Source organism: Chlorocebus sabaeus, chromosome 19 (assembly GCF_047675955.1).
Source record: "Chlorocebus sabaeus isolate Y175 chromosome 19, mChlSab1.0.hap1, whole genome shotgun sequence".
NCBI classification, from domain to species: Eukaryota; Metazoa; Chordata; class Mammalia; order Primates; family Cercopithecidae; genus Chlorocebus; species Chlorocebus sabaeus.
Window position 1 is genome coordinate 3,679,965 of NC_132922.1, and position 27,006 is coordinate 3,706,970.

Below are 27,006 nucleotides of genomic sequence, written 5' to 3' on the forward strand. Positions count from 1 at the left end.
GGGTCTCCCTGGGAAACGAACAGGGAAGTGATGCTGATCGGAAGCCACAGATGTGGGAGGACACGGCTCACATCCCTCAAATCACCACCCACGTCTCTCTCTCCTGTCATTCAAACGCGCCTCCCCTGCTCCCCCTTCTTGAGGTAGCTACCCCCTACTCATCCCGGAGACCCAGGACCACTGTCAGCTCCCAGAGACCCTCCCACACTGAGGTTCGGGGCGTGCACACCTTGGGGCTGTGGTATTAGTTCAAGCACACACAGCCAACTGCAAAGACTGAGGGTTCCCAAAACTCCAGTTCTTGGGGTACCACCTTCACTTTTCTGCCTTGCCCATGCAACATCTGTAGGACTACCATCAGTGGTTCAGTAAGTAAACAAATCAAACGCACACTGCATTCAATGGTGATGTGCTATGGAGAAAACAAGGCAAAGACTGGGATGCGGAACAGCAAGGGGGTTTGTATGTGAAGAGGGGGATGCCACTTCAGTAAAATGGTCAGTCACCTAAGGTGACAGATGAGCAAACATTCAGAGAGAAAAGGCATTTATTATTATTATTATTATTATTTTCTTCACTGAGACGGAATTTCACTCTGTTGCCCAGGCTGGAGGGTAGTAGCATGATCTCGGCTCACTGCAACCTCCGCCTCCCGGGTTCCAGCAATGTTCTTGTCTCAGCCTCCTGAATAGCTGGGATTACAGCTGCACGCCACCAGGCCAGACTAATTTTTATATTTTTAGTAGTGGGGTTTCACCATGTTGGCCAGGTTGGTCTTGAACTCCTGATCTCAAGTGATCCACTCGCCTCAGCTTCCCAAAGTGCTGGGATTACAGGTGTGAACCACCGCCCCTGGCCAGAAAAGGCATTTAGACACATGACAGAGAAACATTCCAGGTAAAAGCTACAGGAAGCACAGAGATGCTGTGGTTAGAGGCTGCCTGGTACGTTCCAGAAATAGCGAGGAGGCCAGCACAGCTACCGCAGAGCAAGGCGAGCAAAGGCAAGCGTTGGCAGGCACGTGTGGGGTATAGATCCTCGGGGCTCTGAGCAGAGAACGACACAGGCTTCAGAAGCATCCCTCCGAGTGTCACACTGACAACGGATGGCACAAGGCAGGGTGGGGAGAGGCAGAACCAAGAGAACCAGGAGACAGGTTAGGGGACCATGGTAGTCAGAATTCAAGAAGCGCTAGTGACTTGGGCCAAGGAGGAGCAGGGAAGCTTGTGGGAAGACCAATTCGAGATGTATTTTGAAGGTTTTACAGAAAAAATACACCAACGCGTATGAGAGATCTGGGGTAGGAGAGAAAGGAACCAAGGGCCACTCTGACAATTTGAGGCTCAACAACTGGAAGGGTGAAGTTGCCAGTTCCTAAGATGGGGAAAGGTTTGTGGAAAAGGCCGTAGGAGACAGTGTTTTGGTGGGAAGGCCGTGAGTTGTTCTTTGGAACTACCAAGTTTAAGATATTTGGGGATCCAGGTGGAGATGCCAGGGAGGTACACAGACACAAAAGACCAGAGAGTGACCAGTGATTCGGGACAGAAATAAACACCAAGGACTAAACCGCCCACAGGAATGATCAGCAAGCTGGGGCCAGACCAGAGAACATGAAGAGGGTGCATATTCTAGAGTTCTTGGATAGAGTGCCCTGCATATGTCCACTAAATAAAGTTCATCAACAGTGTTGGTTCAAGTTTCCTATAAATCCTGTGGTGTTTTTTTTTTTTTCTTTCCATCTACTTATAATCTATCAATAACTGACAGGTATGCTTCAAAACTCCCATTATGAGAGTGAGTTTATGTCTTTCTCCTTATGGTTCTGCCAATCTTTGTTTTCTGTGTTTGGAAGGTATGTTATCAGGAGCATAGGAATTCAAAATTATTTTCTCTTCCTCGTGTACTGAACAGTATAAATACTTATGACCTCTATCCTCACACAGGGCTTTTGCTCTGAAGTCTCTAGTGGGGAGGAAGGAGTCTAACTGACTACAACTACGTATCAGTTTTTGTTGGGTAATGTATTTTAAACAGCTCTCCTGAGGTATAATAAATTTTACATACTTCAGGCTGGGCGCGGTCGCTCATGCCTGTAATCCCAGCATTTTGGGAGGCCGAGACGGGTGGATCACAAGGTCAGGAGAACACAGTGAAATCCTGACTCTACTAAGCATATAAAAAATTGGCCAGGTGTGGTGGTGTGCGCCTGTAGTCCCAGCTACTTGGGAGGCTGAGGCAGGAGAATGGCGTGAACCCAGGAGGCAGAGCTTGCAGTGAGCCGAGATTGTGCCACTGCACTCCAGCCTGGGTGACAGAGCGAGACTCCATCTCATAAAAAAAAAAACAAAAAACTTTACATACTTCAAGTTTATAATTTGATATGTTTTGATATATGCATACACCTGGGAAAACACCATCACAACCAAGGTAGTGGACATTATCTATGGCTCCAAAGGTTCTTTGTGCCCATTTGCAAATCCTCCCTTTGAGCCCTCCCAGTCCCAATCACTGACGTACTCGTGTCACTACCCATTAGCTTACATTTCCAACACTTTCAAATAAAGGGAATCCTATAATACACATTTGGTTTTGGTCTAGCTTTTCCACATAGGGTGATTACCTTAGATTCACCGTGACACTGCACGTACCAATCGCTCATTTCTATCAACGCTGAGCAGCACACACTGCATGGATATACCACAGTTTGTTCATCCATTCATCTGCTGAAAGACTGAATTGTTTCGAGTTTGGGGCAACTATGCAGAAAGATGCCATGAACATTTGTGTACTCATCTTTGAATGGACATAGGCTTTCATTTTGCTTGGAAAAATACTTAGGAGTAGAACAGCTGGATCATATGGTAGGAGTATGTTTACCTTTTGAAAAACCTGCCACTAGTTTTGATATAAATCTTTTATGAAATACATGCTTTGCAAAGGTTTTCTCCCTGTGCCTTCTCTTTTCATCCTCTTAACAGTGACTTTTGAAGATCATGGGTTTTGTTGTTGTTGTTGTTGTTGTTGTTGTTGTTGTTGTTGTTTTTGAGACAGAGTCTCGCTCTGTCGCCCAGGCTGGAGTGCAGTGGTGGGATCTCGGCTCACTGCAACCTCTGCCTCCCAGGTTCACGCCATTCTCCTGCCTCAGCCTCCCAAAGAGCTGGGACTACAGGCACCCGCCACCACGCCCGGCTAATGTTTTGTATTTTTAGTAGAGATGGGGTTTCACCATGTCGGCCAGGATGGTCTCAATCTCCTGACCATGATCCACTGCTTTGGCCTCCCAAAGTGTTGGGATTACAGGCGTGAGCCACCGCGCCAGGCCAGATCATGGGTTTTAAATTTTGATGAGGTTCAACCTAGTACTTTGTTCTTTTACAGATCATGCTGTTGGTGTCTTAGCTAAAAAATCATTGCCTAACTCAAGGGCACAAAGGTTTTCTTCTACAAGGTTTATAGTTTTAAATTTTACTTTAGATCTATACTCCATTTTGAGTTAATTTTTGTATATGGTAAAAGGTATGGAAGTTCATTTGTTATTTGTTTGTTTGTTTTGAGATGGAGTTTCATTCTTGTTGCCCAGGCTGGAGTGCAATGGCATGATCTCGGTTCACCGCAACCTCTGCCTCCCGGGTTTAAGTGATTCTCCTGCCTCAGCCTCCTGAGTAGCTGGGATTACAGGCATGCGCCACCATGCCTGGCTAATTTGGTATTTTTAATAGAGACAGGGTTTCTCCATGTTGGTCAGGCTGGTCTCAAACTCCTGACCTCAGGTGATCTGCCCACCTCGGCCTCCCAAAGTGCTGGGATTACAGGCGTGAGCCACCATGATCGGCCTGGAAGTTCATCTGTATGCACATGGATATCCAATTGTTCCAGCAATTTGTTGAAAACTTCAGCTAGTGCTAGCCCTCCCTTATGTCTTCTTTTTCAAGGCCGTTTTGGCTATTCCAAATCTTCTGCATTTCTGTATGAATTTTAGAACCTGTTTTGTCAATTTTTACAGAAAAGTTTGCTGGGATTTCTGACTCATGACCATAGTATAGCTTTTAATCCATCTTCTGACTCATGACCATGATATAGCTCTTCATTTAATCAGATCTTCTTTCTCTTCACCCGTGTTTGATGGTTTTCTCAGTAAAGGTCTATTATTCTGTTTTTAGATTTTCCCTAACAAGTTCATATTTTTGATGATATTGAAAATGGGGTCCTGAAAATCTTCATTTCTGTTTGTTGGTAGCTGTTGTTTTCCCCCCTAATCTTTATTTCCTTATATTTCTCTTATAACTAGCATAGCACTGGGTTTTTAAACTCCGGTCATGCTTTCTAACCGAAGAGCTTGGTCTCTGCTGGCTGTGACTCCTGACGCATTCAGGTTAATTCACATGCTCTCGTTTAGAACTTTCCAACTGTTCTACTTTTTCTATCATTTGTCTTTCTTGCCTGCATGTGGACTAACCTACTTCTCTCTACATTCTAATGCCCCAACCCCAATTAATCAGGAAGTTACTGAATTGTTTCTATTATTTTAATAGGCCCTCTACAAATTTTAAGATGTATATTTAACTTAATGATCTAAAATGAATTATCTTTATTCTCCTCCCAAACAATACAAAAAATTAAGAATATTTTAATTTTAGTCATATCATCACAGCAGCACCACACACAGACCTAATCTTCCCTAGCTATGTACTCGTGCTTTCCAGAATTTCAGTTCTACTGTGACTTTTTTTTTTTTTTTTTTTTTGGTTTGGTTTGTTTTTTGAGATGGAGTCTCGCTCTGTTGCCAGACTGGAGTGCAGCAACGCAATCTCGGCTCACAGCAACCTCCTCCTCCCGGGTTGAAGCAATTCTCCTGCCTCAGCCACCCGAGTAGCTGGGACTACAGGCACGCACCACCACGCCCAGCTAATTTTTCTATTTTTAGTAGAGACGAGGTTTCACCATGTTGGCCAGGATGGTCTCAATCTCTTAACCCCACGATCCACCTGCCTCGGCCTCCCAAAATTATAAATAGAGATCTTCTTTTTGTTCTTTTATACATCAATGTTTGTTTAGAGTTTTTCATGACTTTACCTATTTTTTTTTCTCATTATTTCTTCTTGCACCTAGACCTTTCTTTGGAAATTATTATCCTTCTTGAAATTCAACCTTTAATGAGAGGGTCTTTTGGTTGTAAACCTTCTCAGATTTCATTTGTCTAAAAATGTCTTTATTCTCATTCTTGAAAGATAGTTTGCTGGATATACAATTCTAAGTTGACTATTATTTTAAAAGATACTGCATTATCTTCTAGCCTCCACTACTGAATGCTATCAATCTATTTGTCATTTCTTCATAAGCAATCTAACTTTTCTCTCTGACTGCTTGTGAATACTTTCTTTGTCTTGGACGTTTTGCAGTTTCCTTGTGATATTTATTCTGCTAGAGATATTGGTCTTTCTGAATCTGGAGAATAAGTAGTTTTCATCAGTTTTGAAAACAGTCATCCATTATCTCCTATCAAACATCCATCTGTACCCATTCTCTTTATTTTCCCAGAACTCTGATCAGATAAGAGGTGGGGTCTTTTCATTCTATCCTTCGTTTCCTTTAGCCTCTCTTTTTATATCTTCCGTCTCTTTGTCTTTCTGGGAGAAGTACTTTCCTCAAATCTCTCTTCTACTTCATTAATAATCTCTTCAACTGTGTCACAATTTATTTCACTTATCTATTACGTTTCAACCTTGGTTATTTCTTCAGACTTGCCTTGTAAATTGATAGTTACTCCTCCTTCTTTCATTCAGTATCTTTCTTTGTATTACAAAATGTACAATGTAAATTGTACAAGCTTATTTTCATAGTACATCTCAGATAATTCTAAAATCTCTGTAGATCTCTTTCTGCAGTCTGTTTTCACTGCTGATTCTTGCTCCTGGTGGCCCACTTCCTTGACTTCTCCTGTCATTATGCTCCTTAGAATGTATATCTGTTGGAATTCTTTGAGGCTTTTCTTTTTCGGGTTGGGGGACTGTATTTGCTTCTCTAGAGCCTGAAGGCATTGTTATCCCAGACTACATTAAACCAAATTTTTAGCTTGCAATTTTTTAGGTCAAATAAGTAACATGAACTAGGGTTCCCAATCCATGTGAATGTAGGATTGTAGGTGGAAATTCTGAGGAGGGGGAGGGTTCTTTCTTCCTCCTTTAACCTGGCCAAGGCTAAGAAAAGCAAACACAGCACCTGTTTAGACTCTGAAAAAAACAATCCCCAGGTTTTGACTCCTCCCAGTGGCTCATTAAAATCAACTGGCAGATACCCCTGGGTAAAGACCAGCTTTGATGTTGCTCCCCTATCTCGCTAGATTTGTATTTTCTCGAGATTTCTGGTCTCTGATAGTCTCACCTTTGTGGTTATGTTTTTTAAAAACACACCAGCATTATTTGGTGTATTCACACAAAAAACAGAAGGGCCTTTTGCACATCACATTCACCATACCACCAGAAAGGGAAGGCCTTGCCCTATTATTATTTTTTTAAATCCACTCATTTCAAGAACCTTAAATATATTACTACTGTGGCTTTGTAGTATAGGTTTGATGTGCTAGTTTTTTTATGATATTGTTGACAAAAAGAGTCAAACTCTGTAAAATATTTAAAGAGATTTATTCTGAGTCAAATATGAGTGACCACGGCCGATGACACAGACCTCAGGAGGTTCTCAGAACATATGCCCAAAGGGGTCAGGGTGCAGCTTGATTTTATACATTATAGGGAGGCATGAGACATCAATCAAATACATTTAAGACATACACTGGTTTGGTCCACAAAGGCAGGACAACTGAAAGGCGGCAGTGGCAGCGGTCGGGAGGTTGTTCCCAGGCGATAGGTAAATTTATACATGTTCTAGTTGACAATTGGTTGAGTTTGTCTAAAGACCTGGGATCATAGAAAGGAAATGTCCAGGTTAAGATAAAAGACTGTGGAGATGAAGGTTCTTTTGAAGTCTTATAGTGGCTGCCCTTACAGACAATAGAGAGAAATGTTTCCTATTGAATCTTTTTTTTTTTTTTTTTTTTTTTTTTAAACAGAGTCTTTCTCTGTCACCCAGGCTGGAGTGCAATGGCATGATCTCAGCTCACTGCAACCTCCGCCTCCTGGGTTCAAGCAATTCTCTTGCCTCAGCCTCCGGAGTAGCTGGGATTACAGACGCGTGCCATCACGCCCATCTAATTTTTGTATTTTCAGTAGAGATAGGGTTTCATCATGTTGGTCAGGCTGGTCTCGAACTCCTGATCTCAGGTGATCTGCCCACCTCGGCCTCCCAAAGTGCTGGGGCTACAGGTGTGAGCCACTGCGCCATTTACTGAATCTTTAAAAGGTGCTAGACTCTTAATCTCTTTAGGATTGGGAGGGCCTGGAAGAAAAAAATCCAGCTATCTTAAGAGATTCTTTTTTGTTTTGTTTGTTTTGTTTTGTTTTTTGAGACAGAGTCTCAGTCTGTCGCCCAGGCTGGAGTGCAGTGGCGCAATCTCAGCTCACTGCAACCTCTCTGCCTCCTGGGTTCAAGCAATTCTCCTGCCTCAGCTTCCCAAGTAGCTGGGACTACAGGTGCACACCACCACACCTGGCTCATTTTTTTATTTTTAGCAGAGACAGGGTTTCACCATATTGGCCAGGCTGATCTCAAACTCCTGACCTCGTGATCCACCTGCCTCTGCCTCCCAACGTGCTGGGATTACAGGCGTGAGAAACAGTGCCGGCCAAGATTCATTACAGATGCAAATTTTCCCCGACAAAGGACAAATTTGCCATTTCAAAATATGGCAAAGAAACATGTTTTGGGGTAAAATACTTTGACTTTCTTTGTCATATAATGTTATGCCAGAGTCAGGCTGGAAAGTAAGTCATGATATACAGGGTTAATTAAAACCCATCTGATGAGAATTTTTGTATGGTTTGTAGGGCCTGACTCTCCAGACCCCTTAGACAGGAATTTGGGCAAGATAAAAAAAAAAAATCAGAGCTTAGTCCTCAATATCCATTTGAAATATATACAGCCATTAAAATGTCACACGTTTGTGCTGGAATTAAAATCGACCAAATATTTAAACTGAGTTTAAATGCCACTGAGGACCCTGTATCCCATTATCTGGGCATGTCAGCCCTCCCTGCGCTGTAACTAGGACGCCCTTTATAACTCAGCGGGCTCCTATCATGTCACCATTTTATCTTTAAATACCCCTTGCCTTCAGGATAAAGTAGAAGTGAGCCAGAGCAGACCGGACATCCGGTCTCTACCCACCCCGCACCTGGTGTTCCAACCCTCTGCAGCCTTGGCTCTCTTAGGCACTCTGCTACCCCAGGAGGGGATGCTCCTTGTTTGTTCTCCTAGATAAACCCTTTCACTCTTCAGGATCTTCCCCCTTTCTCCCAGGTAGTGGGCTGTCTCCACCCCTTCTTCCCAGGAGCCCTGGCCATGTCTCCACACGGCACGTGCCACACCGTCACAGTCCAGTGTGTCCCGTGTGTCAGCTTTCCCCCGTGACCGCTTCTTCATTATAATCCCAGCCCCAAGCCTAGAGTAGGAATGGCAACTGAATGAAATTACACACACCCCCAAATCCACGACCTTGGGTCGCCAGGAGCCTGGGGAAAGGGACAGGCCAGGTGCATGGAGAATGTACCTAGAGAAATGTACCTCTTTCTGGGGTGAGGGTTGAGGGGGGGAAAAAAGAAGAAACGTGGATCTTTCCTTTTAAATACCTTAGGTGACTTGAACAAACAAAAACCTTTAGGTGCGTAAGGCCCTGAGGAATGCATGAGTGGTAATTAGCATTGCAAATACTGAGAGGGAAAAGGTCTCCAGGAGTACTCTGGGATATTCCAGAATGATGGGTTCTCTAAGGTTTACACTCTGAATTTGCTTAAAAGCCTTTTATTTAACCAGGGAGTGCAAAGGTCAGCCTCCAGCCAGTGGTAGGACCCGCTCCTACTCAGAATTAGTAAGGCTGGACTGTAAATTCTGCTGCTCACAAGACATCTCCAGCCCAGGAGTGGAACTTAGGAGACGCCACACTTTCATGGAAACGGAGCACTGGGGAGAAACAGAGCTTTACGGCATCACTTAAGTGGATTATTCGTCTTGGATTACTTGGTAAATTGCATTAAAACAGTAATTTAATAAATAAAAAATGCATATCATCTATGGAAAATGGGCTTCTGCTTTAATGAAGCATAATCCAGACAATAAATATCACCCAGCACTCAGTGGGTAAACAGGGAGGCGAGAGCAGTGGCCGCAGGCCAGCCCTGGGCACCCGGCCTTGGCCGAGCCCACTCAGGACTGGGGCTCCATCCCCTTCACTGGGAGGCACACACCGGGGGTGGGTCAAGCAGAAGGAGGCTGTGACTTGGAGAAGCCCCCGGGGCTGTTGGATCAGTACCGGCTGACTCACAGGGAGGTGCAGCCCGCAAGGCCGCTTCTGGCATCCCCCAGCCCCATGCCACCAGGCCTGTCCTGCAATCAAGATCTCCCCTTCCTCGCAGGCTCCAGGCTAGTTTGGGGAGGTAAAGGAGGGAGCCAGAGACTGGGAAAGGATCCTCAGTGATGAACCTTCAGCAGATACTCAGGACTGTTCTGCAGCAAACGCAGGGGGGGGTCCGGGGGACGGAAACAGTTTCCTTCCTCTGCCTTGAAACAAAGGTCTTGAGCTGGTCAACAGTGAAACCATAAGCTCTCCCTTCTCCTCCCAGCAGAAAGCCAAAAAGACCAGATGAGGAAATACCATCATGTGTGTGGAATATTCTGGATTGGGGGTGGGGTGTTCAGCCACCCTGCCACCAGCAAGTTCCGGACATCACCGGAGCAAGGACAGCTGTCTGCCATGTGCAATGGGTATGGCGTAGTGGGCAAAGTGTCAGTGAGCGGATCCTAACAGTCGGAGGTGCCCCGTCTCCCGTCAAGGAAGATGAAGCCCCCAGTTCTCCTCAAGGCATTTGAGGCCCCATCCACCTAACTCGGTGCCCCCACTCTGTCCCGTGACCCCTCCACATTGGCCTCCAGTGCTGGGCCTGTTCCTGCTGGCACCGGTCTGCTACAGCCCTAGCACTTAAGAAAAAGCCCAACACACAATCAAACCCTAGAACCAGCTGGCTTTGGAAACCAAGCATGTCCCGTCCGCAGACAGAGGATGCTGGGGAAACTGCTCCTTTCCTCCTGGGGCCTTGGCCTCCTTGCCCTACAGGCAAGGTTGAGGCAGCTGGGCACTGCATTGGGCAACTCCCACAGGTCTCGGACCCAGCCGAGGTCTGGAGAGATGGAGAAGTTGGAAGGACGTCCCCCGCCTGACTAGGGCAGTGACAGGCTCTGGAGGCCGGCCCAGCATCCAGTAGTCCCGGTGAAGCAACGTCCCAAGCCTGTCCCTGCTTCCTCTCTGTGGTTGGGGGTAGGGGGGCACCTCCAGTCTTCCTCACACTGCCAGTCTGCAGAGGAAACACTCCGGTGTCATTTAAAGAGCGAGTCAGGAATATTTCTTATAGGATTCTGACGAATGACGAATATGGTTCTGATTAATACAACAAAAGAACACTTCGGCAATTTTTATTTCAGATCATTTCAATATTACCCTCTCTTAATCACTAATGAAGGAAACAGCAGCTTTGACTGACGACTTGACAATAAGTCTGCCGGGGCCACACTGAAGCACAATGCCCAAGGGCTCCCGGGAGTGCCATGCAAATCGGGCATGTTTTCACACTTTGCAATGGAAGAGAAATATGGTTCTTTTAAGCAGATCCTGGCAAGCTCACAGACTGTCTTCCAGAAGCCCAAAGCTAATTTAACGGAGGCTCTAACTGCCTCATCAGCGACCAAGCGATCACTCTGAGGCCCGCCATTGGTAGAGACGGCTCTGCTTTGAAGAAGGAAGCCTACCGCAGGAAGCGGAGGAGGGGCACACCTCACCCCGTGTATTAGTCTGTTTTCACACGTGGTTGATAAAGACATACCTGACACTGTGCAATTTATTTTAAAAAATATGTTTAATTGGATTTATAGTTCCACATGGCTGGCGAGCCCTTACAATCACGGCAGAAGGCAAAGAGAAGCAAGTCATGTCTTATGTAGATGGTGGCAGGCCAAAAAATGAGAGCACTTGTGCAAGGGAACGCCTCTTTTTAAACCTGAAACCATCCGATTTCGTAAGACTTATTCACTATCATGAGAACAGCACGGGAGAGACCTGCCTCCATGATTCTATTACCTCCCACCAGGTCCCTCCCACAACACGTGGGAGTTCAAGATGAGATTTGGGTGGCGGCACAGCCAAACCATATCACCCCTGTTCCCCGAGGCCTCACCCCTGCGCACCAGGGCTTCATCCCTCCTCCCCAGGCCTCACCCCTGCACCCCACAGCCTTACTCCTGTGCTCTGAGGCCTTACCCCTATGCCCCAAGGCCTCATTCCTGTTCCCCAGGCCTCACCCCTGCACTCCACAGCCTCACTCCTGTGCCTTGAGCCCTCACCCCTGTGTGGCACTGTGTGAAGTACTAAGAACAAGCCAGGACCGGCCTGCAGCTGCAGGGATGGGCCAGGCAGGGGTCCTGGAAGCCACCCAGCTGGGTTTCAGCCCCCTACAGTTTTCACTGCAAACACTGCCCTTGACCTACAATCTTGGCTCTGTCAGCATCTACCCAGTGTCAGGCCTGCAGCCCAGTCCACATAGCCCCAGGCCACCCCACCTTCGTTTCTCTGGTGCTCGAGGCCCTCACTGTTTGGGGCCCGTGTCAAACACCAGGGCTGGAAGGGCTCTGAAGGTCAACACGTTGCATCTCTCTCTATGGATGAGAAAACAGTGGCGAGCCAGAGTGCCTGTGTGAGACGCCCCGGAGGGTGGTGTGGAGTGTAGAACAGGCCACGTGAGACCTGGCAGAGCCACCCTGATGTCTTCTAACTTTAGAAAGCAGGGACGAGGCTGGGTGCAGTGGCTCATGCCTGTAACCCCAGCACTTGGGGAGGCTGAGGTGGGTGGACCCCCTGAGGTCAGGAGTTTAAGACCAGCCTGACCAACATAGAGAAACCCCATCTCTACTAAAAATACAAAATTAGCTGGGCGTGGTGGCGCATGCCCGTAATCCCAGCTACTCAGGAGGCTGAGGCAGGAGAAATGCTTGAACCCGGGAGGCGGAGGCTGCAGTGAGCTGAGACAGCACCACTGCACTCCAGCCTGGGCCACAAGAGCAAAACTCCGTCACAAAAAAAAAAAAAAAAAAAAAGGGAAAAGAAAAAAGCAAGCAAGCAAGCAGGGACGAGGCTGCTCACTGTCTTTGCCTCTGCTCACGCCTTCCAGTAGGCCAAACCATTCTTGACCGCCCCTAAACCCAACTCCCTGGCTCCTCCACCCCCAGCCTCTCTTGCCTTCCTGAAAACCCTCCAGACTCCCTCCCAGGCATCTTATCTGGTAATGAGAACAGACAGCACCTCGGCCAGGCCATTCCCTCTGGTTATGGCTTTACCTCCCAGCTGCCGTCTAAGGCTCTGAAGAGCAGGGTCTGCACTGCCACACAGTGACACCCAGCACAGCACAGCACAGAGTAAGCGCTCAGGACTCCTGGCTTTCTGAGGTGGAACTTTCACCTCTGCAGCAGCCTTAGCATTGGGACCCCTGTCAGGGTCTGAGTAAAGAGGGGTTTTCCCCGGAGCAGACCCACTGGCTAGGATGGGAAATTCATCGTCAGGAGCCCCTGCAGTCAGGGTTTGGGGTTACTGTGTGCAAGCTCGCTAAGTCAAGGGCAGCACCTGACTGCACCTATGCCTGCAGGCTCCCCAGAGACCCTGGCTCCTGTCCTCACAGGAGGTCCCAGTCGGAGCTCAGAGCACAGCTGCTTGCCAGAGACACTGTGCCACTAATGGCTGCACGACTCCCTGGGGTCCCCATCTCAGCCCAACGAGGGAAGGACTGTCAGCAAAGGTAACGGGCAACAGGGAGGAACCTGCAGACCCCAAGCCACCCATGATGCGAGTCGTCTGACCTGTCCCCAGGGCAGCCTGATACATGGAGTTGGGGGGATGCCTCACCTGGTCCTTCCCCGGGGCAGCCTGATACACGGAGTCGGGGGGATGCTCCAGAGTCAGGGGGATGCCTCACCCGGCCCTTCCCCGGGACAGCCTGGTGCATTGGTCGGGGGAATGCTTCACCCGGCCCTTCCCCGGGACAGCCTGATACACGGAGTCGGGGGGATGCCCTCACCCGGCCCTTCCCCAGGGCAGCCTGATACACGGAGTCGGGGGGATGCCTCACCCGGCCCTTCCCCGGGGCAGCCTGATGCATTGGTCGAGGGGTTGCTTCACCCGGCCCTTCCCCGGGGCAGCCTGGTGCATTGGCGGGGAGCACGGCTTCTGCTGCCCAGCGCACGGGGAAGAGGGTCCAGTTCCTGCAGTGCGGCCCTACAGTGCACAGGCCACGGGCGGGGGCAGCATCCGGGAGGCAGAACAGCCGTAAGTGAGGTCGGGGCTGTGTCTGGACACGCCCCATGCTGCCCCATCGCCCCTGTGAAAAACAAGTCTGTAAGAATCTCCTTTGAAAATGCTCACCCTGGAGAAAGCGCAGGACTCTGGGGACAGGGGGTACTGGAGGTCAAGGAGAAATACTCTTCTTCAAGCCAACACCGTCTTTAAAAATAATACATCTCTTTGGTTAAGGGAAAGACATTTCATTGAAAAGCCCACGTGCCTTAGAAATGACCATTAAAAAGTCCTGATCCTATTCCAATTGGATTAGACAGCTGAAATCTCCCAATCCTAATTTTCTCTCTTTTTTTTTTTTTTTTAACAACCTCCAGTAAACTGTATCTAATAAAGTAGCCAGCATGCCACGAGAGCTGCTCCAAAGGACAGCTGCACGGTAGCAGGGGCCCCTGCCACTCCAGGGGATAGCTAGCGCTCAGGTACAAAGATGAAAGGGCATTCTGACCAGTCAAAGGCAAAGGCAGGTAGGCAGCCTCTGGGTACGGGAACCCACCCCTGCAGAATTTTTGCTGAGTGAGAGGGACAGAAGAACGCAGGAATATATTACACAAATATATGTAAGACACTTTTGGAAATGATGTAAAAGTTACCTGAAAGACATAAAAGAAAAGCTAATTAAACACAGAGATATACCAGGTTCATAAACAAAAAGATTCCAATGGAAAAGATGTCAATTATCTCCTTTTAATTGATATGTTCAATGTATTTCTTTTCTTTTTCTCTATCTTTCCTGTCTTCCTTTTTTTTGTTTTTAAGATGGACTCTCGCTCTGTCACCCAGGCTGGAGTGCAGTGGCACAATCTCAGCTCATTGCAAGCTCCGCCTCCCGAGTTCAAATGATTCTCCTACCTCAGCCTCCCAAGTAGCTGGGATTACAGGTGCGCAGCACCATACTGGCTAATTTTTGTATTTTTAATAGAGATGGGGTTTCACCATGTTGGCCAGGCTGGTCTCGATCTCCTGACCTCATGATCCACCCGCCTCGGCCTCCCACAGTGCTAGGATTACAGGCATGAGTCATCATGCTGACCCCAATTCAATGCATTTCTAATAAAAACTCCCTATCCTCTGTCCAGGATTTTTGTGGAATTAAAGTATATTCCAAAGTTGACATTGAAGAGTAAAGGGCCAAAAATAGCACGACAACCCCAAAGACAAAATGACAAGGTGAAGACTGTACCAGATAGCAAGACATTCTGTGGGACTAATGTAGGCCACGTGGCCTAGGCCCCGGACAGAAAGACCAGTGGAACAGAGGACACGGGGGCACCCCATACTGAGGTGGACACTCAATCATCCATGACAGGCACAGCAGTGCCGGCCGGAAGGTAAAGGATGGAACGTTCCATCAATGGTACAGAGAAAACAAGTGGTCATCCACGTGGAAGAATGAAACCGGACCCGTTGCACACCACACGCAAAAGCAAACTGAGGGCAGGGGAGAAAGCAGCGCCTAAAAACACCACCTCAGGGCACAAAGGATACATTTTATTTGATTCTTTTTTTTTTTTTTTAATCCTTTTTTGAGGCAGAGTCTTGCTCTGTTGCCCAGGCTGGAGTGCTGTGGTATGAAATAAGCTCACTGCAACCTCTGCCTCCCAGGCTCAAGCGATTCTCCTGCCTCAGCCTCCCAAGTAACTGGGACTACAGGTGTGCGCCACCACACCTGCCTAATTTTTGTATTTTTAGTAGAGACGGGGTTTTGCCATGTTGGCCAGGCTGGTCTCGAACTCCTGGTCTCACGTGATCTGCCTCCCTCGGCCTCCCAAAGTGCTGGGATTACGGGCGTGAGTCACCGTGCCCAGCCAACAAAGGATACATTTTAAAAACTGATAAAGTTGATGACCCCAAAATTTTAAACTTCTGTATTGCAAAAGACACTTAATCACAAACTGGAAAAAGATATTTGCAGTGTGTATGTGACTGACAAAGGATTTGTATCCAGAATGTATTATATGTCAAAATCCTCCAAAGAATCAACAAGAAAAAAAATCTGGGGCATGCAGTGCAGTGGGTCAGGTAAGAGGCCAGTTCCCAGTTTCCAGATAGGCAAGAACTAAAAAGATGAGGAATACAAAGTTTAGGCGAGAACGTGGGTTACAGGAAACTGCAGACTGCCGAGGAGAGGAAAGGAAGAGAAGAGGCTTCCCTAGTACATGTAAAATGTGTTCCTAAACAAGAAACAAACAACAGATCTGAAGCTTTTTAAAAATGAAACAAATCTTTTAGATTTGACAAAGCTAGGTAGTAAGTTCAAAGGCATTCATTAGACTATTATCTATACATTTCTGTATATTTAACATTTTTTATAATTAAAAAAAGCAAACAGATCAAGGACTAATCTGAAGTGGTCTTTTCTAGTTGCCAACAGACTCATCTATGTGGCGGCATCTCTCATCCATGTGACTCAGCCTCAGGTCAGCCAGGAGTGGACAGGGCCAGCCTCCAGCCCAACCCTGGGAAAGGGTTCTGGTTCCGCCCCCTCTGCTGTCACTCAGACTCAACCCGCTCAGCATCCCCTCACTGGGAAAGGTGCATAGGCCTGGGGCAGCTCCTGACGGCTCTATAACCTCCCTCTCAAGGGTCTCCCTGCAGGATTGTTCCCTTAAGAACTGCCATGAGTCTCCTCAGGGGCCAGGGCCCTGGTGTTGGAAAGAAGCTCAAAGGGACTGACAGCAGGACAGAGCAGAGCTGCTCCTCTCCTTCAGTTCCCAGCTGGGAGATGGGGGGAAATCCTGGTGCCTCACCACATGAGTTCTCTTAATACTGCGCCCCAGGTTCTGCAGCAGATTTAGTTTTGCTTATAAAATGACAAAATGAAAGTTCAAAATGACTAAGATTAAATGCAAATTACTTATAGATTATATACACTTTTTAAAATGTAGGAACTAAGGCAAAGCAACGATTTTCCTTCTGTTTTTTATAATGGAGAAACTGTGATAAAAGGAACAATATTTCACCTTTAATTGCATCGTTCGATTTTCCTTATAATTTTTGGCACAGAATAAAAACAAATGACCTTCTGGCCTCAGGAGAGTTCCCCGCATATGTGTATTTACGTAGACGTGGTTTTGAGGCCATTCAAATGACAGAAATTGTTTCCCATTCTTCGTTAAGATTCAAGTGCACCAACTTCAGCTGCACAAGCAAAATCTTTGCTATGATTTCCTTTGAAATATTCATCACCAGACCACTGCGTTTCACGATTACCGGCCCATAATGCAGGGCACGGCCATTTTAAAATTCACGCCAACATCCCCATGTTTAGGGCATGCTCTGTAGTGAGAGCTGCGCATCATATTTCATGGCACAACCAAATCTTAAAGCCTAAATGAGCCTGTCTCTATCCAGGCAGCCTCAGTGACTCATTCAGTAGCTCTATGCCACCCATGTTCTATTTTGTCAGATACTTATTGGCACGTGTCTGTCCAGGTCTGAGAACATTCCAATTGGTTAAAGACAAAGGTCACAGCCAATCAAATCTAGTGAGTCACAGGACGGGTTCTCATCTCTACAGTCTCGGGGGCTGATCGGGGGAACGGAATGACCTACAGGGTCTGCCCCTTGGTCCTGGGATTCTGGTCTAATGTATGAACACTCTGTAACTGAAAGAAGCCTTTTAAAGCCATATAGTATAAAAGAAAAACATAAACTATACTGAACTTTAAAAATTCCTAATGGATATTTATTCTTTGGTTGATGTATCAGTCAGAATTCTCTAGAGAAACAGAACCCAAAGGCCATATGTACATACACGTGTATATAAATAGACAGGGGGCATTTATCTTAAGGACTGGGCCCGTGCAATTGTAGAGGCTTGATGAGAACAAAACCTGGTGGGGTAGGTGGCAGGCTAGAGACTCAGGGAAGAGCTGCGGTTTAAGTCCACCCAAAAGCAGGCAGAATTCCTTCTCGCTTGGGAGAGGCCAGTCTTTGTCTATTAAGGCCTTCAATGGATGGGATGAGACCCACGTTCATATGGAGGGTCACCCTTTGCTTTATGCAAAGTCTCCTGACTTAAATGTCAACCTTGAAACCCACCCAATAGTCCCACAGACCGTTTTTTTGACAAACTTAGAAACTGACCCTTCTGATCTTAAAGCTTAAAACTTAGGCTCAAGCCTGTAATCCCAGCACTTTGGGAGGCCGAGACGGGCGGATCACAAGGTCAGGAGATCGAGACCATCCTGGCGAACACGGTGAAACCCCGTCTCTACTAAAAATACATAAAAAACTAGCCGGGCGAGGTGGCGGGCGCCTGTAGTCCCAGCTACTCGGGAGGCTGAGGCAGGAGAATGGCGTAAAAACCCGGGAGGCGGAGCTTGCAGTGAGCTGAAATCCGGCCACTGCACTCCAGCCTGGGCGACAGAGCGAGACTCCGTCTCAAAAAAAAACCAAAAAACAAAAAACTTAACAATTGTTTTATCCGAGTTCCTTCCTCAGGAAAGGACTTGCAGGCTTCTCAAAAAGTATCAAAGGACTGAAACGTACCAGATCCTGACAATGAGATATCAGGCCTCTCAAAAAGTATCAAAGACCTGAAACTCACCAGGTCATAGCATCCGGACAGCTAGATGCCAAGCCCCTCATTCATCTTGACTGCTTCCTTACCCCTTTCTGTTTTCCCATACATAATTACATTTCGTCGCTGCTATGTTTGAGTCGGTCTGGGAGATGGATTTAAGACTGAGTTCCCACCTCCTGGGCTGCAGCACCTGATTAAAGCCTTCTTCCTCGGCAACAATTGTTGTCTTGGGATTGGCTTTCTGCACAGTGAGTAGCGGGACCCAGACTGAACCCCTGGTGTTTCGGTAACAACCTCAACCAAAAAATACCTTCAGAGAAACATCCAGAATAATGCTTGACCAAATCTCTGGCAACGGTGGTTCAGCCAAGTTGACACATAAATTAACCATTACAGTGATGACTGCATCTGTCATCAATGAAGTGGTCAGTGATGGGAATCGCTCCTGTGTTCAAATTCGAAAGGCGTTTTCCAGGGCTGTGTTCCTAGGTCCTTTCATAAACCAGACGACTGGTTTAAATATTCAATTTATTAACAAAAAAATCAATATGCACTGAGAACCTGGGAACTCCCAGGGCTCACGGATGAGGAATGGCCTAGCCAGCCTTTCTGGTGGGCAACTGAGAGGCTGGAGAGTGAACGAGGCAGCCCCCTCCTCCAACCTGCTCTCTCTCACCCTTTGCCGCTGCTGGCCCTACAGGGAGGCAAGAATCCTTAAACAGGAAAAAATACACATCAGCAAAAACTAGTTAAGAATCAAACATAAAAAAATGACCTTGATTTACATATTTTAGCAAGGGTCTGAGGAGAGATGCAAGGTCACCAGCAGGTGCTTAGAGCAGACCACAGGAGACTCGGCACAGGATCACAGGGCCCGCTGGCCACCAACTCCCATCAGGCAGGCGGCTCACTTCACAAGCTCCCATCACAAGTACTGCACCGCCTGCAAACGCCTGTCTCCTTTATGGATGAAATCAAAGACATCCTTTTAATGCTGCTCTGTCAAAACTTCATGAATTATACAAGCTCAAGAAGACTGTGGAGGCCAGAGCTGCCACTAAGTTGCAAGAAGGATTAACTTTCTGCTGCTAACCTCAGCCACCCTCAATGCTCCTCCTCCCGTTTCCCGAGTCCCAACATTCCATGTCTGATGACTCAGCATTTCTAGAAAATGCTGTATCACCACGTGGTCTGTGAGCACCACTCTAAAGGTACTTTTGCTATCCTGTCCAAACTGATGAACTTCACTGTTTTCTTAATTTTTGTCAAGGACGTTCTTGGCAAATTCAAAGGGAAGAGAACTGCTGTGAGTCTTGATGATTTTTTCTTTGAAGCAAGAAATGACATCACATCAGTTAATAAGTCAAAGCCTGAACTCTCCCTGTAGACTGAACTTAGCTACAAGAGCACAGGGGTCAGAGAAGGAGTAAGTGTGGGGCAGCTCTCAGTGAGCAACCCACGTTCTGTCCCCAGCCCTGCAACGACTTGTGAGGCCTGTAGGTGGGCGTGTCCACAGGCTGATGCTCACAGGCCTGCATCACACACACACAGACACACACACGGGCTCACCTCTGTGCACACGAGTGTGTGGCCTGCAGCCTGTTCCCAGGACATGCATGCAAGGTGCCCGCCAGGCCCCTCCACTCCAGTTTCCACTCCTGGACATCCTCGTCCACTCTCTCCTGGAATTCATTCCTTCTCTCCCAGCCTGGGAAGCGCCTTCTTCCGCCTCCACCATCCCAAGGCCCCATCCCTTACGGTGAGTCCTGTCCCTCTTCACTGACACTCTCTGGGCTGCTGCAGGCTCCCTCCACACTGCTCTGTCCTGTGCTCTGGGGCTGTATTCCCCCTGCAATCTACCAGGACACCCATGCACAGTGCATCCCTCTGGGTACTCGCTTCCCCACAGGGACTCCTGACGCCAGGGTAAGGCGCCCTGCTCTGACATCCCTCCAGTGCACAGCTGAGACACAGGGACACAGCGTGCCCTCTGTTCTGTTCTCACGGAAAGAGCAGGGGCACTGAACTCAGGCCTGGCCCACAACTCCCACCCCGTATGGTGCAGGGCAAACTGAAGTCCCTGCCTCAGGTTCCAACCGCTCATCTGTAAGATGGCAATCATGATGTCCAGTACGCGAGTACACACTTTCCAGTACAAACGATGGTAAGAATTAGAGCTGACACTGAGTGCGTATCACCATATCACAGAGCTCTGTACCCAAAACAGGTGGTTAAGAGAATGGTGAAGCCTACGGTGTGTTAATACCTGTCTCACTGCGAGCACGAATCTGAAAATTCCTCAAAACAGACAGCTTAGGTGCAAATGAACCTCAGTTTCCTCAGCTGGAAAAAGGAAGAGTCAAGCTGGATAATCTAAAGGTCTCAGGACCTCTGAAACCCAGACCTATGGGGTTCTCCGTTCAAGAACACTGCTTTGTGAAGGCTGAAACAGCCTGCAGGTGCACAGGACCTGAGAAGACGCCCAACGAGGCCACTCCCCAGAAGACGACTTCTCATGCCTGTCTCGATCAACATGCAGCCACCCCCTCCCGGCTACTGTCAACTGCAAATGACCCAGACCTGGAGCAGGCAAACGAAGGGGACGCTGAGGAAGCAGAGGCTGTGGCAACCTGGGCCCCCCACCAGACACCCCCAGGAGAGCTTCTGCAGGCCTAGCATCCACCTGGAGAGGGGACACAGCTGCTCATTTTGTAAACAGGACAGTAAAGGGCATTCATGTTGGGTTTCTGACAGCACTGACTGGGATTTCCCGAAGTTACTCGGCTGCTGGAACACGGAGCTGAGCGGCAGTAGGGGACGAGCACATCCACCCTGGAGTGGCATCCAGACAGAAACGTCTACGCACCTCCAAGATGCCCCGTCTGTCTGAGTGCTCCCTGGGCTGGGACTGCGTCTCCTGTGCCTATGTCCTTGTCATTCCTGCCCAGCTCAGTGTGTGCCAGGAGGGGAGATAAGGCTGGCGGATGCTGGCCTTTCCCAGCACGAGAATGGGTGGCAGGCCCCAGAATCGTCATCTTTCACAGGCTCCCAAGATGACTCCCAGGTGAGGTGGAGCTGCAGAACCACTTTGCTGGGATATAAGCTTCTAGAGATGAGGACCCCCCACACATACCCCTCTGGGACCCCACAGACTTAGCACGGGCTGCTGCACGTGGCAGGGCCTGGGAAAACGATACAGACATCCAGCGGGCAAGCGAATGCCAGGCTAAAGTTCTGGACTGGCCACATCCCCGGAGGCTTCACACTGGGCTGTTCTGACCTCTGTTTATCACTGATGACCGAGCTTTTACAAGGACCTCCCACCACCAACCTTGAGCAAACACTTCAACCTGTCCCCTTGTAAGTCAGGCTGTGGATAAGACTCATGAATAAAAGTCTTATTGAACTAATTTGAACAAAAAGAATCCACATTCACCTAATAACCATTAACCAGGGAATTCTTAGATATAACAGAAAATGGAATAGTGAGAAGATTTTCTTAGGAGCTAAAACAAGGAAAATTATACAGGTTCTGCACAACAGTAAGAAACAAGACAGGATCTTTAAGACAGTCAAACTGTCCGCTTGTCACCTCCAGCTTCCCACTCTGGTGACTACTGTGATGGCTCCCATCCTGCCGGACTCACCCCTCTCACACGAGCTCACCCAGGCCAGGCTTTCCACCTTTGCGTGCACGTGTGTGTGCATGGGCTGTGTGTATGTCTACGTGAGGCGTGATGTGTAAAACCATTTTCAAATAAGACTTTTCAAGAAATTCCCCAAAGTAAAAAGCATAGTAGAAAGACACTCAGGATTCACAATGATCAATATTTGGCCAATGCCATTTCATTTATTACTGACCCCCGTTCTGCCCACATGCTGCCTGGTTATTCGAAAGCAAATCCCAGACATCACATTTTAGCCGTAAACAGCTCCTCTCAGAGATAACAACTTAAGACACATAATCACAAGCCTATTATTACATCGAAACAATTAACCATGATTCCTTAATGTGATCCTGCATGCCTCCTGATCATGTGTCTTTCTGCTGTCACTTTGTTCTAATCAGGCTCCAAACGACACATACACAATGCATCTGAGAGCCGACTCTCTTACTCATTTAAAATCTCGGATTCCCTCCTCCCTCTTTCTTGCTTCTCTGTCGTGCTTTTGTGGAAGCAATCTGGTCACGGCCATGTGGGATGTTTCACACTCTAGTTCTGGCTGGTTTATTCCCCTGGTGAGTTCTATCCATTTCCCCCTTCCCTGGTACTCCCTGCAAGCGGGACTGAGGTCTAAAGGCTGGATCCGATGCAGGTGGGATCTGTGTGTGCGCGTGAATGCTTCGCTGTTGGAGCTGTGGCCTTCGCATTTCACCGCATCAGAAGGCGTAGAATGTCTGGGGTCTCCTTCCTGGTGATGCTGTGATGATTGGCAGGTCCGGGTGTTACCAGGCAGAACTATCCATCACCAAGTCCCCTGCAAGCTCCCCCTCACAGTTCTGAATGCTACTGGCGAGCACTGACTCGACTCCTCATTTCATTAGGGTGACACTGCAATTCTTTCATTGCCTCTGCATTTACAGCCACAGTCCTTCCGTAAGGAATAACTAGCCCCCCCCCCCGAAAAAAAAAAGAAAAACTATTTGATTACCAGGAAAATAGAATATCGCTTGACTCTTTCCTTTTATTTACCGGTTGGTGCCCTAGCAACTTTCACAGGTGAACTAGTAAGGGCTTTACTTAGAAGTTACTATGAATTCACAGACTTTAACATTCTTGGTATGTTCTAACAAACTGCCATCATAATTCTTTCTGATACTTAATTTTCCTATTTTTGGCTAGAGGGAGTCCCTTTAAATTGGGCTTCTGGCATGACCCCAAGAGTCTGTGAGAAGTTCCTTTGCTTTCTTTATGACTAGATGTTCCAGATTCATCTTAAACATTTCCTGGCATCAAACATTTCTCTAAAGAGCCTTGGTTACTTCTCATGGGAAATGGCTTAAGGACTCCGCAGGGGTGCTCATCTCCACTGGGTTGATAACTGGGTCCACTAATTTTCAGTGGTCAGAGCCAGGAGATAAGACGTTATGTTTTCAAAGGGCAGAACCCATCAAAAGTTCACACTGAATCTTAATTCATATTTAAGCTTACAGGTGTTTTACTTCTTTGATTTTATGCTTGACTCTCTTTTATGTCAGAAATTGTGGTTCCTCTAACATTATCATAATTACTTACCTGCTTTGTCTTAATAGATGTATGCGCAAATATGCATTTCAGTAAGTAGGTATATAAGTCATAGTTTCAAACAGCACTAATAATATTACCAGCAATCTGAATTTTGAAAACTTTTGCAATTCTTTTTTGCTTAAGATAAATCCTACCGGGGCTGTACATTCAAACTGCTTCAAAGTCTATTTGAAGTCATTTTTCTCTGTGTGATTAAAGTACTGACTTGATATATAGTTTAGGTTCTCTTTTCATTTGATTTTGTTCTTGCTTTTTAAGAATAGCTTTCTGATTTGGGTTTAGTTTGGCTTTATAATTACGTAAAGCAATACATGACTCAAAGTAAAGAAAACTATAAAACAAGGTGCATTCAGAGAAGAGAAGTCAGGCTTCAGATAGGACCCTTCCACTGTATCTCATCTTCCCCATATAGACAATAACCCTTTTTCACTGGTTTCTGGTTTATTCTTTCATTAATTTTGTTTGTTAATATAAGCAAACAGGAATGTTTGTGTGCGCGCGCGTATGCGATTATACTCGTACTCTGCCAACCAATCAACAGATAAGTGATGGGATGACACACAGTTCTGCACCTAGCACCTCCAGTGAACAGTGAGGCAACCAAGAGTTCACCAGCGGCAGACAGAGCACCCACATTCCTTTCAGGCCCATGCAGAACTCCAGCTGCGGAGTGGCAGGTGTAGAACAGTTCATTCAGCCCGTTCCACATTGACGGATATCCGTCTTTTGCTGTTGCAAACAGTGCTATGACGAACAGGCCTGTAGATACGGCATTTTTCATTTTCTCCAACTAATCTTTTGGATGGCTCCTGGGCCAACAGTTGTCCAGGCATATGCTACTTGCTAGAGAGTGTGAACCACCCGTCTGTGCTCATTCTTGCTGCGTCCCTGCGTCTGCCCTGCTGCCGCACTGTGCTCCCCTCCCGGCTGTCTGCCCTCCTTTCCTCTCACCGTACGAGGAAAGTCACCATGGGCTGAGAGCTCTCCGCTGTTGGGCATTAGATAATATTACCTGTGATAAAATACTATCGTGTACACGCTGTTAGTATACAGGGAGAGGAGAATACTTTCTTTACTAAACTTTTTATCTTGAAATAATTGTAGCTTCATATGTAGTTGTAAGAAACAACACAAAGCAATGCCCCTGGACCCTTTACCCAGATTAAGGCTACAGTTGTTTTTGGAGGGTTTTGTTTTGTTTGTTTGTTTTTCGAGATGGGGTTTCACTCTTGTCACCCAGGTTGGAGTGCAATGGCACGATCTCGGCTCACCACAACCTCTGCCTCCCGGGTTCAAGCGATTCTCCTGCCTCAGCCTTCCAAGTAGCTGGAATTATAGGCGCCCACCACCACGTCCGGCTAATTTTGTGTTTTTAGTAGAGACGGAGTTTCTTCAGGCTGGTCTCAAACTCCCGACCTCAGATGATCCGCCCGCCTCGGCCTCCCAAAGTGTTGGGATTACGGGCATGAGTCACTGCACCCAGCCATGGCTACAGTTTTAATTTACGGTAGAAAATGGTGCACCTGGGAGCCACAATGCTCCCAGAGGAGCACTGGGCTGCAGTGCCCAATGGACACGTCCTGATGCCACAGTCAACTGACATTTCACACACTGTACTAAATTCTTGATTCTGGTGGGCACTGGCATGCTTCAAATGCTTCATCTAGGCACAAGGTTTTAACCTAACTGTTTACACCACAATTTAATCTGGTTTGCACTGCACATTCATCAGTGCACACATACGTGTGGGTAGACAGCAGGTGCATCTGTGTGCATGAATCTAGATGGCAGTATGATTTCTTTTAAATGTCTAGCTATTCTCCCATCTCCGGATTCCCAGTGAACAAATATTAATTTGACCATAAAACCAAATTATTTGAATTCTTGCCCCTTTTTTTTCTATTTGATAACTCACACACTGATAAGAAAGAATTAAAGGTCTCTCTTACAACTGTAATCTTTCTATCAGATTTTGGCTTTCTGTTTTCTTATCTTGATGACTTCTGACATATATATTTAATATTGCTTTACTACAATAGAACGGCTCTATGTAATTAACTTAATGCAATTTTCCTGAGTCTTTTTTTAATCTGAATACTATAACTCCTATTTTGCCTGTAGCTCAAGTTTGATTGGGAGAGCTCTTGCCAGTATTTTACTTCTATTTTCCATGCCTAAGAATAAATGGAAAGTTCAAGCAAAAATTGGCAACTCTAAGATTGCATGAATAAAATATTTATCTAATCCATAGATAAAAGAATATTTTTGGTGCTCTATGTCACTTTCTGGAAAAAATTCATGATCAACCAAACCTCTGATATTTTTATAGTTCTAAATGATTTAAATATTGAGTTAATATCAATTTATTTATTTATGAGACAGAGTCTTGCTCTATCACCCAGGCTGGAGTGCAGTGGCACGATCTCGGCTCACCGCAACCAACGCCTCCTGGGTTCAAGCAATTCTCACGCCTCAGCCTCTGTGTGGCTGGAATCAGAGGCATACGCCACCATACCCGGCTAATGTTTGTATTTTTAGTAGAGATGGATTTTCACCATGTTAGCCAGGCTGATCTCAAATTCCTGACCTCAGGTGATCCGCCTGCCTCGGCCTCCCAAAGTGCTGGGATTACAGGTGTGAGTCACTGTGCCTGGCCTCAAAATTTTTTTAATATGAAAGTAAAAGAATGCCAATAGATCAAGAACCCTCAGAGTTACTATCTATTGTTTAAGGAGAAAATGAACCTCTGGATTGGTGACTTCCCCTGAAGCCGGCCGTTTCCATGAGATTCTAATCCTTCCAAGGTAACACTGTCCTAAATAGGGCATTTATCATTTCTTCCCTTTTCTGTATCTTTTTACCATCGTTGTTTTCTTCTGGTTTTGAATTTTAGATGAAGATAAGCATAAACTAGGTATTCATCAGGGACTTTTCATACATTCACACTATTTTGTGTACCTGCAGACCATTACTAATTTTCATTTCCCTAACAATACTCCACAGTTTATCCATTCTATTGTTGAATGTTTAGGTTCTGCTCCTTTCTTGCTATTAAAAATCAGGACTGCAGGAATCCGTGTGCACATTTTCAAGAGTCCCTCTAGAGCAGTGGCTCTCAACAGCTGTGTGCTCCAGAACCACCTGGAGGGCTTGTTAAGCACAGCCTGCTGGGCCCCGCCTCCTGCATCTCTGACTTGGCAGATTATTAAGGAACGAGACCCATGACTCTGCATTTCTAATAGAAATGCAGCATCCTGTTGATGCACCTGATAGCATCCTGCCGATGCGGATGCTGTTGGTCCAGTGATCACCCCTGGAGAATCAGTGCTCTCAAGCAGCACCCTGGAAAGAATTCTGTAATGATGGGAGCGTCTACGTCTGTACTGCCCAATACTGTAGCCGCCAGCCACAGATGGGTCTGCAGCATGTGAACTGTGATGAGTGTGACTGAGAAATGTCATGTTTCAATCAATTCATTTAAACAATTGCATGTGGCTAGCGGCCACCATCCTAGACAATGCAGCTCTGACTGCGTATGACCTAAGCGTGGAATACCTGGATCACACCTGGATGCGCCTCCTCAACTCTCCCGATCAAGATATACAACATGTCCTTCTGCCAGCAATCCTGCACTGCCCAGTGCTAACCAGAGGAAAGCACTGTTTTGATTTCTATTACTATTGATCGGTTTTTGTCAGTTCTAGAACTTCGTGTAAGTGAAATCAGGT

At 46.8% G+C, this 27,006-nt stretch overlaps 1 protein-coding gene across 2 annotated transcripts in view; it reads right to left on the reverse strand.

Annotated features, from left to right (window-relative positions):
• The window catches only part of TBC1D22A (TBC1 domain family member 22A), a 428,246-nt gene that overhangs the window by 55,646 nt on the left and 345,594 nt on the right, over positions 1-27,006 (reverse strand). The window lies entirely within an intron of this gene.